The 14,408-nt window shown below is 31.9% G+C and overlaps 1 protein-coding gene across 1 annotated transcript in view; it reads left to right on the forward strand.

Annotated features, from left to right (window-relative positions):
* LOC149426715 (very long chain fatty acid elongase 7-like) overlaps window positions 1–14,408 on the forward strand; it is a 58,014-nt gene that overhangs the window by 21,624 nt on the left and 21,982 nt on the right. The gene's annotated exons all lie outside the window — the stretch shown is intronic.

The raw sequence follows: 14,408 nt of genomic DNA on the forward strand, positions 1-14,408 counted from the left end.
TGACAATGAAAATGGCACATGATTGGTAAATTGTCATTGTAATTTCTTTGTAATTTTTAATTGTAATATTGTTATTTATGTAATATTGTATACTTGTGAATAAATTGAAAATTTTTGGAACTATACATTAATCGAACGTCATTCATCTATAAGAAAATATTAGAAAAAGCAAATCCATGCTTCGTCGTTGAATTATTTAACCTCTAATTTTCAAACTAACCTAAGAGAGAAAATAGAGATGATGAAATGAAAATAGAGAGAGAGGAATACTAGAAGTTTCACTTCTGTCTTGCGTAGGCTTGACACACCCACTTTTTTTTATATATACAATAATATTATTATTGGGTTTATAAAAACAGTTTATTTTTAAACAAGTTCTGCTGTGTAATTATTATTACGCGTGACAGCTGTTTCTGAAAGAGAGTGTAATAATAAAATTAATTTTTTAGACCTAACTATCGGTAGAGAAAATAATAAACATACGTTTGAAATTTTCCGTAAGCCTACGTTTACAGATACGACCATTAATTATAAATCTTTACACCCATGGTCACATAAATTATCTGCCTACCACTCAATGGTACATAGGCTTACTAATATCCCACTTGACAAGAAAGCATACGAGAAGGAAAAAAATACAATCCTAACTATTGCTAAAAATAATGGCTTCAAGGGTAGAGACATTGAAAAAATAATTAATAATAACAAACACAAAAATAACCTTAAATTAATTTACCCAACGACTAATAATAAGACGAATAATAAATTCGGGTGTTTAGAATTCATCGGACAGACATCTAATAAAATTGCCAAAGTCCTCAAAAAGTGTGGTTTAGATATTGCCTTCCGCACAAATAACAACTTAGGATCATCTCTTAAAAACTCAAAAAGTAAGGTACTCAAATTACAAAATAGTGGCATTTATAAACTCCAGTGTGACGAATGCAACGCTGTTTATGTTGGACAAACGGGCCGGTCCTTTAACACTAGGTTTAAAGAACATATAAGATCTTTTAAAAATAATAATAAAATACAATCTCAATTTGCCAAACATCTCCTAGATGAAAATCACTCACTTAATGATAATAATAAACCAACTCCGTTACACATACAAAATAAAGGCCGTAAACTGAATCTTTTAGAGCAGTTAGAAATTAACAAAAACTCTAATAATCCAAAAGCTATTCTAATTAATGAACAAACAAATATAATTCGTTCACCCCTACTAGATATCTTCAAACCTAATGCAAATATGAGTGCACTATGAAGTACTTAATTATGCTATTAAAATAACCCTATGAGTCATCGTTTGGGAATAACTAACATAAAGACATTCAGTCAAATTTAAACATTACACTAATTGGGGAAACTTTGCTGGGGTAATAACCATTAATAATTTTTGATATTTTACTTAGAAATCAATTAAGAAATCAGTAAATGAAATTAAAATACCTACCTAGAAATAATATAAATTTATCGTCTGTAAGTGGGCTACCCACAGTTTGATAATGCCTTCAGAGGGCGAAACAGCTGTCACGCGTAATAATAATTACACAGCAGAACTTGTTTAAAAATAAACTGTTTTTATAAACCCAATAATAATATTATTGTATATATAAAAAAATAAAAAAATATATTCGTAAAAATCTTTGTTTACGAATAAATCGTACGGTGAGTTCTAACTAAGGTCGACAGATATTTGAAGGTATAACAATGTGCATTATGTCGATGTGCGTAACGGAACTATTGCATGATAGTAAAATAATGTTGATCACAAACTCTGGCCCCCGCATACCCGATTTCTACAGATTTATAGCAAATTTCTCTATTTTAGTTTTTAATTAACTATTTAAGTTTTTAATTTAAAAAAAAGAAGTTAGTTTTGAAGATAATATCCATACATTTGTTGTGCCGAAACGTTATTTATATGAAATTCCCTCGATAGAAAAAAAATACAAAAAAACACGTTGTTATAATATTCAATATGTTATAGCCATGAAAAAATTCACAGTGTATCTTTAAATGCAACTAAAGCATTCGTCGAGAGGTTTTTGCTATATTTAAAATGAGTCGTGTTTTATTAAATATTTTCATCATTTTCACTTAATTATTATCGTTTTTTTAATATTGGCGCTCTCCTTCTATCATTCATATTTACATATCTCCTTTTCAGTTCCATGATAAATCAACACAGTGACAATTCAACACACTTTTAAAAAGTGATATAAAGTCATTAGAAACGATGAAAAAAAATAAAATTTAAACCTAACCTAAATACTTAACCCAGTTAATAAAGTTTTTGTTTCATCACTTTCCATGACTTTATATAACTTTTTAAAGATGTGACGAATTATTATTTTGATGATTTATCCGGTCACCCTCCTTTTCATACCATCTTTGAACGATTACTACGGGGTCTTAAGCTATGGAATATTATTTTACTAGCCAAAGTACGATAATTAAAAAATTTGTTATGGTGTTTTGTTCCATGTACATAAAAAAATTATTTTTGAGACTCGTGAGGATGCTTAGAGGTAAAACTAGTTGAACGATGAAGTCGAAGTAATATTTCTTTGTTTTAAGTGTATGATTTCCTATATCTAGCACGAATTTATTTATGAAAGTATAGATAGACAATTATAATGACCCTGAACTAATTCATTATAATTGCATAGTACTGTAGGTCTAGGTCAGTGATGGGCAAAGTACGGCCCGCGGGCCAAGTCCGGCCCGCCAGGATAGTCAATCCGGCCCGCGACATTGTTTTGAATAACCCTACCACAATTTACCAATTGAACAAAATGTATTTTCTACGTAGATAGAATAGAATACTTAACGGTTTCCTTCTCATTGTGTTTTAAGTACGGTATTATTGCATCTAATATTAGTTTGCACACAACCTCGCGCTTTGCAGATCGGTAGCATGGCGAATGCATGGCGATGTGAAGTGCAATGCGTGTGTTGCTCGGCTAAGTTCGGGACGAATCGGGCGCTACCATGTTCGTTTCCTCTGTTGTCAAGGTCAGTGTTCAATCGTTCAATGTTCATCAGTGTAGTTCGGACAGTCACGACGCGATTTTCCGGCCCGCCTAGATAATTTTTTATTTTATCTGGCCCTTTCCTTAAAAAGTTTGCCCAAATCTGGTCTAGGTACACGGAGAAAAATGACTTAATTAGGACCTCATCAAATTATTGCTAACCCAGTTAAAAACGGGATTGCAGTCCATTTCCTTATAAACTTTTAGCAAATTAGTAATAATATCGGCACACGTATCATGCATGCTGGTGTGTTTGTCTTGATAATATATAATGTCCATATCCAAAATGTAAGGATTTTTATGGACACGTGTTCCGACATCGTGAAAATACATATCAGGAAACTTAGGTTTAGGAATAATTTAAAGAGATTCTTAATAAATTAGCAATATTTCTCCGTGTAGGTACCTACCAATAGTTAATTTATAATTTGAAATCATTTGAAACGTTTAATGCAAAAAAATCCCATTTAACTGTTCATTCAGTTTACCAGTACGTACCTTTTAAAAATACGACAATATAATTAATTAGTGTGACAAATTATAGGTAATGGTGCCATACGCCGTGTGGTGATATTTTATTAATCGCATTATAATATGAAGGTATTGGAAATAATCATGAATGTACGATATAGCCTGTGACAGACAATACTATAAGCGCGCTATATACCACACATTCCCATTGGTATGTATGTATTGTATGGCTAACGATATGCTGAAATAGACCAAGCCATGATGCGTATAGCGTGATATATCGCCTACGTTAGGTATGGTACATATAAAGCTTTTAGCATGGGTTGTTCTATAGAATTTGAATAATTCATCAAATTTCAACGTTCATTTTCGGGTTCAGTGAAAGTCCTATTCAAGTTCGGTTATTATATCATTACAGCCCAGTTACTTGACAGAACTGAAATAATAACATTCAAGTAATGAAAAGAACTTTCATGGAACTTAAATATAAACTTTGAAATTTGAAGAATTGTTCAAATTCTCTGAAACAACCCGTCCTTATAAATGGGAAAAAAATTAGCTTAGCTATTAGGGTAGCTGACTCGCAATTTAGATTTTTTTTCTCGGGCGCCCCCGACTTCTTCTAATACTAATACAATCAAACTCGAATATTTCGGCGATATCGGTTGACCGCTTTTCGAATTTTTTTTTCGAGAATTTTTATAAATTCAATTTGTAATATTTCACAATTTGTTTATTAATATATGGTATGTTTGCGGCTCGTTCCAGAGTGGTACATACTTTCAGTGTTGCCCTGGTGACCGGATCTGAATAGCCAGGTGCTTCATCGTCTTTTTTCCCATCTCAGTCCACTCTCCACTACCTTCAGCCTTACAACATGTCCCAATTGGAGATGCCATATACTCACTGGCTCTAGATGGTTAAGAGCAGTTAGGTCTCTTGTGCGGAACTCAAACATATTTTTTTAAAGAATTTAATTTTCAGACCGTTTAAGATGGCGTGACGAATCCTTTGTGTTTTCCTTAGTTTTTTTATAAGTCCGAAAACTTTGTCAATATCTTTTTCTGAGGATTATATTTTGAATATCAATGACTAAAGAAGGCACTAATCTAAATTTAACAATAAAGCAATGACACAAAACGCAGATAATTTTTTGGGTTTTTTTTTTCTTCATTTGTTTGCCGGTTATTCACATGAACAAAGTGATGGATGCAACAAACTTCAAGTATTTACAGGAAAATTATTTTATTTCGGGACCCTAGTTTTTATGGTGTACTCGATGGATATAAATAGGTAATTTTGTTTTTGTTAGGAAGGTGAAGAATGAAACAAATAAAACTTTGATTAAAATTAAATTTATAAACGTCACCACACACCTAGCATCGTTGGGCTTTCGCGGGTAAGAGGGGACTGCGGGTGAGTGTTTCTTAATCAACTAAGAACTAATTCTAAATTTTTTTGAATCTTTGGATACTATCGGCGTGGACGAATAAAATGACTCTGTATAAGTAAAATAAAGGACTAGTAAAGTACTAAATTACTTAAACACACAATTTGATAAAAGGATTATTTCCCTGACGACATTCGTGGTATTTTAGTTCCTCGTGTTATATATGTAATAAGTTCATTAATTTCAAATTTCAAATTTGAAAATATTGTAAGACATGCTTGTCGAATTATTTCTCCACACATTTTTTATCATAACATATTGCTTATAATATATATTCTTCAGTTAACATACATTGTGAACCGTTCTCACACCAAGCGAAATTACCAAGATATTGTTTAGGATCTATGTTAAGGTACGGATACATCTGCAAGCCGAAACGCGAATACGCAGCATAACATGAATTTTAACCGTTCGTAATATAATATATCTTAATACTTTTTCATAATGTACTGTGTATGTCCAAATACGTTAGTAAATAAATCAATAAGCAAAGACACTATATTTGCCTTAATATACTGTGTTTTTGTTTAAGATACTCGGAACCCTGTCTTATTGCCTAGTATTACTGCCGTTTTTGTGAAAAAATAAAAACAGTACGACATTAAAGACTAAAATAAATGTTATACTGCCATTTGCTTTAATAAAATATACAAGGGGTTAAGAAATAGAGAAAATTTCCTCATATTTACTTTACGTCATATAGCTGCCTTTTGTACCTTCCTGTAACAATAATAAGGTAAAATATATAAATGAATACTTAAAATAATAATATTGTAAGAGAATGGTCCCCGTCTCGATAGAACAAGGGAAATAAAAAAGATTATTCTTATCGTGTTATTTCGCAATGGCGTTAATGAGAGTATCAATCACTGTGGAAGTATCAAATGGAATTATTTTTTACATTAGTACATTAGTACTGATGCTCAAAGCGATTTGTAGTTAATCAACATAACTACACAAATTCGTTTAATATTAATCGTAATAACAGATAGCTACTGTCACTTTAGTAATATTCCCAAACATATCAATACTCAGTACGGAACTGTGCCAGCTTGTATCCCTGGGCCTTCGACTCACAAACACGGTGATTTCTAATACCCTTACATTGAGGTATATAGAGTTTATATTCCTTGCAAAATCATTGTAAAATATTGTTCCCGTGCGGGAAGTAGGAAGGGGAGTGTGGCGGCGGCTGTCGATGTCGCCCGAATCCCTCCGATCGCGAACGAACTAAACAAACGGAGTGGCCTTCCTCCCGCACGTAACGTTTGGGTTAACGGCGCGCTAACTTCAAGCCAAAAAGCCAACTTAAACGACTGCTGAATATTGTAAAACCTTATCTACGATGAAAGGTTTTAAACCATTGCTTCCCTTTCCTTTACAGTACGACTTGTACAATATTTCAGCGTTTTTGTTGGCATTTCAAGTTATCGCCAGGGACTTGTGCCCGGCGAGTGCTTGTAACCAACTGAAGCCGGTGATACCTCACAGCAGACAATGAACCGATGTAAGTGGCCCATACTTCGAACTCCAATGCTGGCTCTATCTATGTTCCTCAATGTACATATACGAGATTCATGCATTGCTAAGTCCACCAACTACGAGCACATAAAAAAGGTATTTAATTGATGCTGCCTCATCAGTCTCAGGTGGCCATCTTAAAGTTGTTATTCTAGTTGTAATTTTTTTATTTATGAGATGAATGGGTCACTTTTTATGCGGATCCGTAAACATTAAACTGTCAAATGGGAGCGCCACGCCCGAACCGCAAAGCACTTTTAAGAAAGTATAAAGTTACCGTGCAAAGTCCAACGAGAGGTCCGTTAATGTCTTTTGGGGCATTTGTTTTGGCTAACTATTGATGGACTATTGAAGTTATTTATGATAGGTAACATATCATTTAAAAAAATTACATATCTACTCGTTAATATTTAAATTTTAGAAAACATTGACTTTGTTTTTAAATATTACGATATTTTATAGGTTCTTATATGTGTAATGTGTAGGTATCATGGCGATTAATAAATTATTAGCACACCTTAACCCTTCAGGTTTTAAAATAATTTTACCAGCAAAAGTCCCAACGACATGGTGACTTTCACGGAATTTCGAAATGCTCCCCAGGTAACTAAAATATGCTATATATTGCTCATTATTAAAGGTGTCGTTAAAAGAAATATCATTTTAGAAACTGGATAAAATTATCTTTGCATTGTTTGTATGTGAAATAAACATTGATAGTTATAGCAAATATTTTTTTAATATCACACATGAAAATGTTAACAAAAAACTATCCGAGACATGTTGACTCGGAACGTCCATAATTTTAATCTGTGATCTAAGATCTAGAAATCTGTGATCTAAGGTCTAGAAATCTGTAATCTAAAGAATAGGAATCTGTGATCTAAGGTCTATGAATCTATGATCTAAGATCTAGGAATCTGTTATGTAAGGTCTAGGAATCTGTGATCTAAGGTCTAGAAATCTGTGATCAAAGGGTCAGAATACGACAAATAAAAATGTGACGATCCTCAAGAAAACAATTGAAAATGTTATTTTAATCAATTTGAATGGGATAACTTTTGAAGGTTATACCTATCAGTGTTACATATCATTGAAGAAGAAGGTAACACTAATAAATCTAAAAGAAACATGAAACAGAACAAGACACAAAAAAACGGTATCAAGGATCTCTATCTTTCCGGGACAACGCCTCTAACATTGGCCACATATTTATTTTATTGTTTGCCGTGAAAACCCTTGGAAAATTTTCTGCGAAGAAAGAAACGTCAAAATCAAAGCTCACAGCACCTAATTGATTCAACTTGTATGTATGTATATGTTCCAATTGATTCTACTTGTATGTATATGTACAAATTTAATTTATAGATAAATGTGAACTTTCACAAAATCAATGTCCTAATTCAAAAATAACTACAATACACTTATTTCTTCAGAACTGGAAATTTACATCTAATAATGTTAGTTTTTCGTAGAAAACTTCGTGGTTAGTAAATATATTTGAAATAAAACACCTGTGAATGAATCAATAAATTATTAAAATATTTGTCATTCACTAATAACGTTTAACCTATTTTTAACTAACGGTAAATCGATGTTTTCAATCAAATCATTTCGATTTAAAAAACTTTATTTTTATTCTAAAAAATAATTACAATGACATACATTAATTGGGTTTGCAAGAAAAAATGAAAACCTGCATTATAAACAAACACATGAAACTAGGAAAATAAATGAAATAAGACTACCCTTCAGAAAAAGAAATACAGAATCAAAAGTCTTTGAAGTACGAAGCGTTGAAGATATTTGTCAAATTACCAAAAGAAATAATATTAGACAAATTAAATTTAAATTTGTGAAAATATGTGATTGATTTATATTTTTTTTTAAATAATTCATTGAGGATTGTATTAGGACACAGATGACTATGTAAGTATTTAAAATATGACGATTATATAAATATTTTATTTCATAGTATAAATATATTTTTATAAAAATTTATGGCCTTGCTAATAAACGTGTTTTAAATTTTACGCAACTGATAAGCAACCCTTAATGTAGGGTAAATGGTTTTTTTTATCAGCTGTGTAAAATTTAAAACGCGTTTATTAGTAGGATCGTTAGTTTTTCAAGGAAAGGTATAATTGGTAATTTGGCAGACGGGTTTTTGCTTCAACGACGTATAATATCGTCTATTTAATAAAAATTAAACTGATCATAGATTAGTAATAACCTTCTTATCTTTATAGTGGGATTACGATTTTCAGAAAACCGGAAGATTTAGTAATATAATCATCAAAGCTGCGTAGAGTCGAATGACGCACTGGAAAAATTAAATGATGACGGACGTTCAGTATTTCACGTATTCGATATTCGTGTTACGTAGACGGATAATCAATCGTAATCCTCATTCAACGATCCTTCAATGATTTGTCTGTAAAACAATAGGTACCGGTGGGATCCTGTCATCCTGTGGTAATGACGATCGAAGTGACGTTAAATCATTAGAAATTCGCGGCACATTATTTGACGTTATTGATATTATCGATTGTTATTTATTTTATATGTCTACTTGCCTTTTTGGGTGAAATGAAAATTATTATATGTATTGTAGTTATGTAGCTTTTTGAATCTTGTTCTTTTCTGAGTCTTTGTCTTTATAATTTTGTTTGACAACTTACAAAACCATTGGAATAAACGATGACGTTCCTGATCGTGGATCCTTAAATAAGAATCCATAGGGCGATTACGGTTTTGCGAAGACGGTATTGTCCTTATCCTTTAAATAAACGACTTTTTTGTTGTCATCAGAGAGTACTGGAATTATAGGTAACGAAAAAGTCTTTAATTTTAAAGGTTAAGTCGAAGCTTAATACTAAATCACTATTTTGATTAATCTTTATAACGAATTGGTGTACATTATCAATACCAAAAATATGCTTTAGATAAATTGAAGGTTTTCCTATATTATTTATTTACAAAATAAATAAAAACCAGTTTTGTGCTTGATATCGAACGTTCCTAGACTCCGTTTGTCAAGCAATTTTAATGCCTATACCTACAATATAAGGTATACCTAGAATATACACATTTTTGGCTTGTAGCTTCCTCTTAAAAACAATTCTGCTGTCATACGAGAGAACTGAAACTGTGAAAAATCATGTTTTCAAATAAATAAATAAATTCTACGTAATCAAATAGTGTTACGTAAAAATTATATTTATTTTACGTCAGTACCGCGATTATTTTGATTATACAGGGTGTCCCGGGTAAAGTGCGCTAACTTCGGGAGGTGGTTCTACGAGATGGTAGAAGTAAAAAGAAAAATAACTTTTGTAGAAATTCCAATGTTTTTTTCCCATATAAAAATACCTTTTCACAGAAGAATATTTATTTTTACAAAAAAATCAACCTTTTAACCTAAAAACTACCTTTAAGCGTCGGAATTACGAAAAAAGTTTTTATCTTTTTTACTTGTACTATCATAGAATCACCCCTAGAAGTTAACGCATTTTGCCCCCTTTATGACTTCGAAATTTAAATGTTTTGATGTAGTTTTCAGGTACAAAAGTTGAATTGTTTGCATGGAAAAAAAAAATATTCATCCACGGAAAAATATTATTGTATGGAATAAAAAAGGAAAAATTTCTATAAAAGTTATTTATCTTTTTGGCTTCTACCTCATCTCCTTCCCTTCCCAATCCCTTCAACCTCGACACATAACCCGATTATTGGGGACACTATATTCAATAACTAGTAGTCACTGGCTACAAACATTTGGTGCTCTCACGAGGTGTCAAAAAGAAAAAAGAGGAAAAATACGTAGTACAGCGTTGTATTCCTGTGAAAGAATTGTTTGATTTCGTCATATCTGTAGTGTATTTCCTAGTTCAACTAATGTATTATATATCACTGATAGACAACTATTATCAATTGATATGCCAAAAGTGTAGCGCACGGACATCCTTACTCATTCATTCCAAAACGGGATGGTTCCATCGATAAATTATTCATCCATAACATAAGGATCCAATGTGTCTCACATGTTAATGGCGTCTCTTTATCTCAGAAAACCATGAATATATCGCTTCCATGAATTAATCACGTCACAGCGGTAGTTCTGTGGTTTGTTTAAGCTATAACAGACATTAAATTTTCTCTGCAGATTTGCCAACAATTTAAAGATTGATTGTAAGCCTGCACAAATAACAATACGAATACAGGGGATACATATTATCCATTTTGTTATTTCTTTTGGTTCTATTCATTCAAATTTTTTCCTAAATATAATCTAGTGGGTATGATGCGGAAAAAATATTGAAGAGGTGGCAATTATGATATATTTTCTGATATGTTACCCCTTTCATTATTTCAAAATTCAAAGGAATATTTTTATTATTTAATTTTTATTATACTGATGTGCACGAATATTTACAGAACTTTGGTATTTCAACTAGAGATTATAATTGTAACCAAAATTTGTAAGATGTGGATTTTTTTTTTTTAAACAAAATAATAATTAAATAATTTGAGTACGGATCATTGCCTTTCTAAAACAAACATTCTCAGTTTTAGAGACGATCGAAAATATCTCTTTCAAATAACACCGTTTATAAAGTTAAAAATTACGACATCTTTCAAACATTTAAACAAAAGAAATACACATTTAATATATAGAATTAATTTAATTGGTACCCACTTTATCGCGTGTCCGACTTGTTCCTACAAACAGTTACAATATTGAAAACGACAAAACAAATCATACTTCGAGAGTTCAATGTATTAAAGTTACAGACAGAATGACAACCGAAATTAGTATTTTTTAATGATTTGAGAGTAAAAATATTTTATGGGTTAGCTGGCCGACTGAAAAAGGTTGCTCTTTAACTGTAGGTATATTGCCTGTAGGCTTTTTTATGAATAATTTGTGGCGTAGGTATTATAGGTAGTGACAAACTTTCGGCCTACGTGACTGATTGTAAATCAGGTCCAAAGGAAAAAATCATATTTATTTTACGTCAACATCTGGATAAGGCGTAATAAAAAATGTTAAAAAAGTTAATTAGTCTCAAACATTAGTAATTTTATTAAAGTAATTGAGTTTCAAAGGGAAAAAATACGCAGCAAGTAAAAAAATGGCTCTTTCTCTTTCTTTTGGTATTTAGCAGGGAAAATTAGTCGCTCCACGTGGTATTGCTGTTTGACTTCTAATTAAAACATAAATTATTATACCATTAAAATTATTACAAATGACAACTTGCGGTTAGTTTTCTTAATTGTCATGATATCAAAATGCACGTGAATTAATTTAGCAATGGTTACATTTGTTAATGGTTTACTGTGACTCATGGGGAAGGAAACACAACATTACATTCCATTATTAAAAAAATATTTAAAAGTCTTTCTGCATTGTATTGTACTAACATCTCAGTGACTAATATTGCCCGCTTGGTATTTTTAACTAAGGGTTCAGAAATTCAGGATCAGATATATTTAATCAATGTACTTACAGTTGTTGTCCTTTGTTGAATCGCCAAATACAGCTCCAGTCACATAATTTACGTACATACGAGAGGGGTACTTATTATAATGTTTTTAAATCACTTAACACTCGACACAATTACTAGATAACGAGCAATGTTTTAGAGGAATTCTTTATTGTTTTTCAAACAGTAAGACAAACAGTGTCATCGGCGAAACTAACAATTTTCCCCTGAATATTTAAAAAAAAAATATTATGGTACAATATTTTAGATTTTATAGAAAAATCCAGTAATGTTGGCCTCACTGGGTGGCTTCCCCGTGCTGAGGCCTCTTACCCGTGCTGATGTTGCATTAGTCGTTAATGTACAACAGGAACAAAGACGGTCCTAATATGCTTCCTTGTGGAAGTAGTTAGTTGAGCAATGGTCGCTAAGTATGTCATTTATTTTAACATGTTGCTTGCGTACATTTAGGTGGCTTTTAAAAAGTTAAGTGCGTTTCCCGCACTACCGATTTTTCAAGTTTATTTATTAATTTACTATGTGATATTGTATCTAATATTGTATGTACCATCATTGTCAATTTTTTAAATCATTATTCAAAGTGTTCATCTAGATTTATGTAATTTACTTCTTTATACTAATGTAAATGTCCAACGGGTGTCTGGTGTCCATAAATATCATTAACAAACCAATTAAATGAACATGTGATCTATCTTGATAAACAAATAATACTAGTGTCAGAATGAAATAGTTCTGCTGTTGCAATCAGTGATGAAGTTGAAAAGGCGGAGACTATAAATTGATAAGAGTCAGAAGTTCCGTTAAATTTGGATTAACTTTTAAGAAATTGGTGATTACTTCTGAAAACGGTGTTACTGTGTTCGGTTTTATAATTAGAAAGATATACCGTGCTCCTCATAAAACTTACATTGAGTTACATGCAGTGGCGTCACAACCTCTTGGGCACTTTGTTTTTACTGTCGGGGGTCCTGCCCTTCTAAAAGTAAAAACAAAATGATTTTTCTTCAATTCCGTCAATAAGTTAAGCTGACGTGAATGCGTACACGTTTAGATAATTTATTATAAATTTACTTTAATTTTCGCAAATACAGGTATTAAGAGAAGCAAATTTACAAAAAGTAGTTAACATCATTTATTGCAAAAGATCTAATGAACAATCAAAAAATTAAGAATTGGAAGTGAAAGTGAACCATTAGGAAGATCAAAAAAATATCAGTTATCCATGCTACCTTGGACAGCAAGAAAAACTGAGGTAGTCATAATATTCGCTGTGGTTTGTTTTCTTGCAACGTATACCGACAAATATTATGCTGAATAAAATACACGCTTAGTCAAAAACTAGAAACTGGTAACTCAAAACGGAGGGGAGTAATCGATGTTGACCGGAAAATCAATATCCATATATATGATAGTCCATGGCACATCTTGCTTATCATGCGAGGTATTATGGGGAACTGTGTCTGCTGAATTATAGAATATATTTTTAAATTTTTTGTTTTTTTTTTACACTTTTTTATTTTGGATCGTTACCGGTTTCAGCCCATCGCGGCCATATAACATCGCGGCGGTATAATTTTTCCACTGTGCTATATGCAGGGTGTTAAGAGACGTACTTTGTTTAACCAGTGATTCCAGAAATTATTTAAATTGTAAAAATTATTAAAAAAATTTAAATGAAATTTAAGTCTCCTATGATTTTTTTCAAAAATTTTTTTTTTTTTTAAATCTTTCACATGTCGTCACTGGTCGCTTAGTCGAGTAACCGTCCAGCCCCTCATATCGGACATAGCTGTCTAATTTCTTATGATTTTTTGAGAATTTTTCAAAAATTTAATTGACATTTTTTACTCCAAAGAGTGTCAGGAATCACTGGTTAAAGTAAGTCAAGTACGTCCCTTAACATCTTGTAAACACTAAATTTGGGAGAGGGGTTCTTCGGGGTCATTTTATATATCGATGCGTGGAGGTTACTATCTTCAGCATTAATAGAACGGCTGTAAATATGTTGGTTTCGTCTTTCTTAGTGCCCATGGAATTTCACGCCACACCACTGGCTCCATGGTGGCTCGAAGATATAATATTATGTAATTGTGTCGGCCGCTTTGACTGTTAAATACATAATTTATAGCCGAAATAATAACCTACGAATTTTACTACTACCGTTTAGTACCACTGGATCACTCTTTATGAAACTTCATTTTTCGTGTTGAATGATTATTAAATATACGATGGAAACTGTAATTTTGTACCAAGCACTATTTTGATTTTGTCTAAAGCCAATGAATAAGATCGTGCCTTTTTGAAGGCAGTTATAAATACCCCACTTTAATAATGCATACATTTGCCTTGAAGAAGGCGAATTTATGTACTGGCCAAAAGAAAGTAGAGTTTGTGTTCACAATTTAAGGCACTATTAAAAAA

Source organism: Hesperophylax consimilis, chromosome 1, assembly GCF_061612785.1.
Source record: "Hesperophylax consimilis isolate HC1 chromosome 1, BYU_Hcon_1.0, whole genome shotgun sequence".
In the NCBI taxonomy this organism is placed as follows: domain Eukaryota; kingdom Metazoa; phylum Arthropoda; class Insecta; order Trichoptera; family Limnephilidae; genus Hesperophylax; species Hesperophylax consimilis.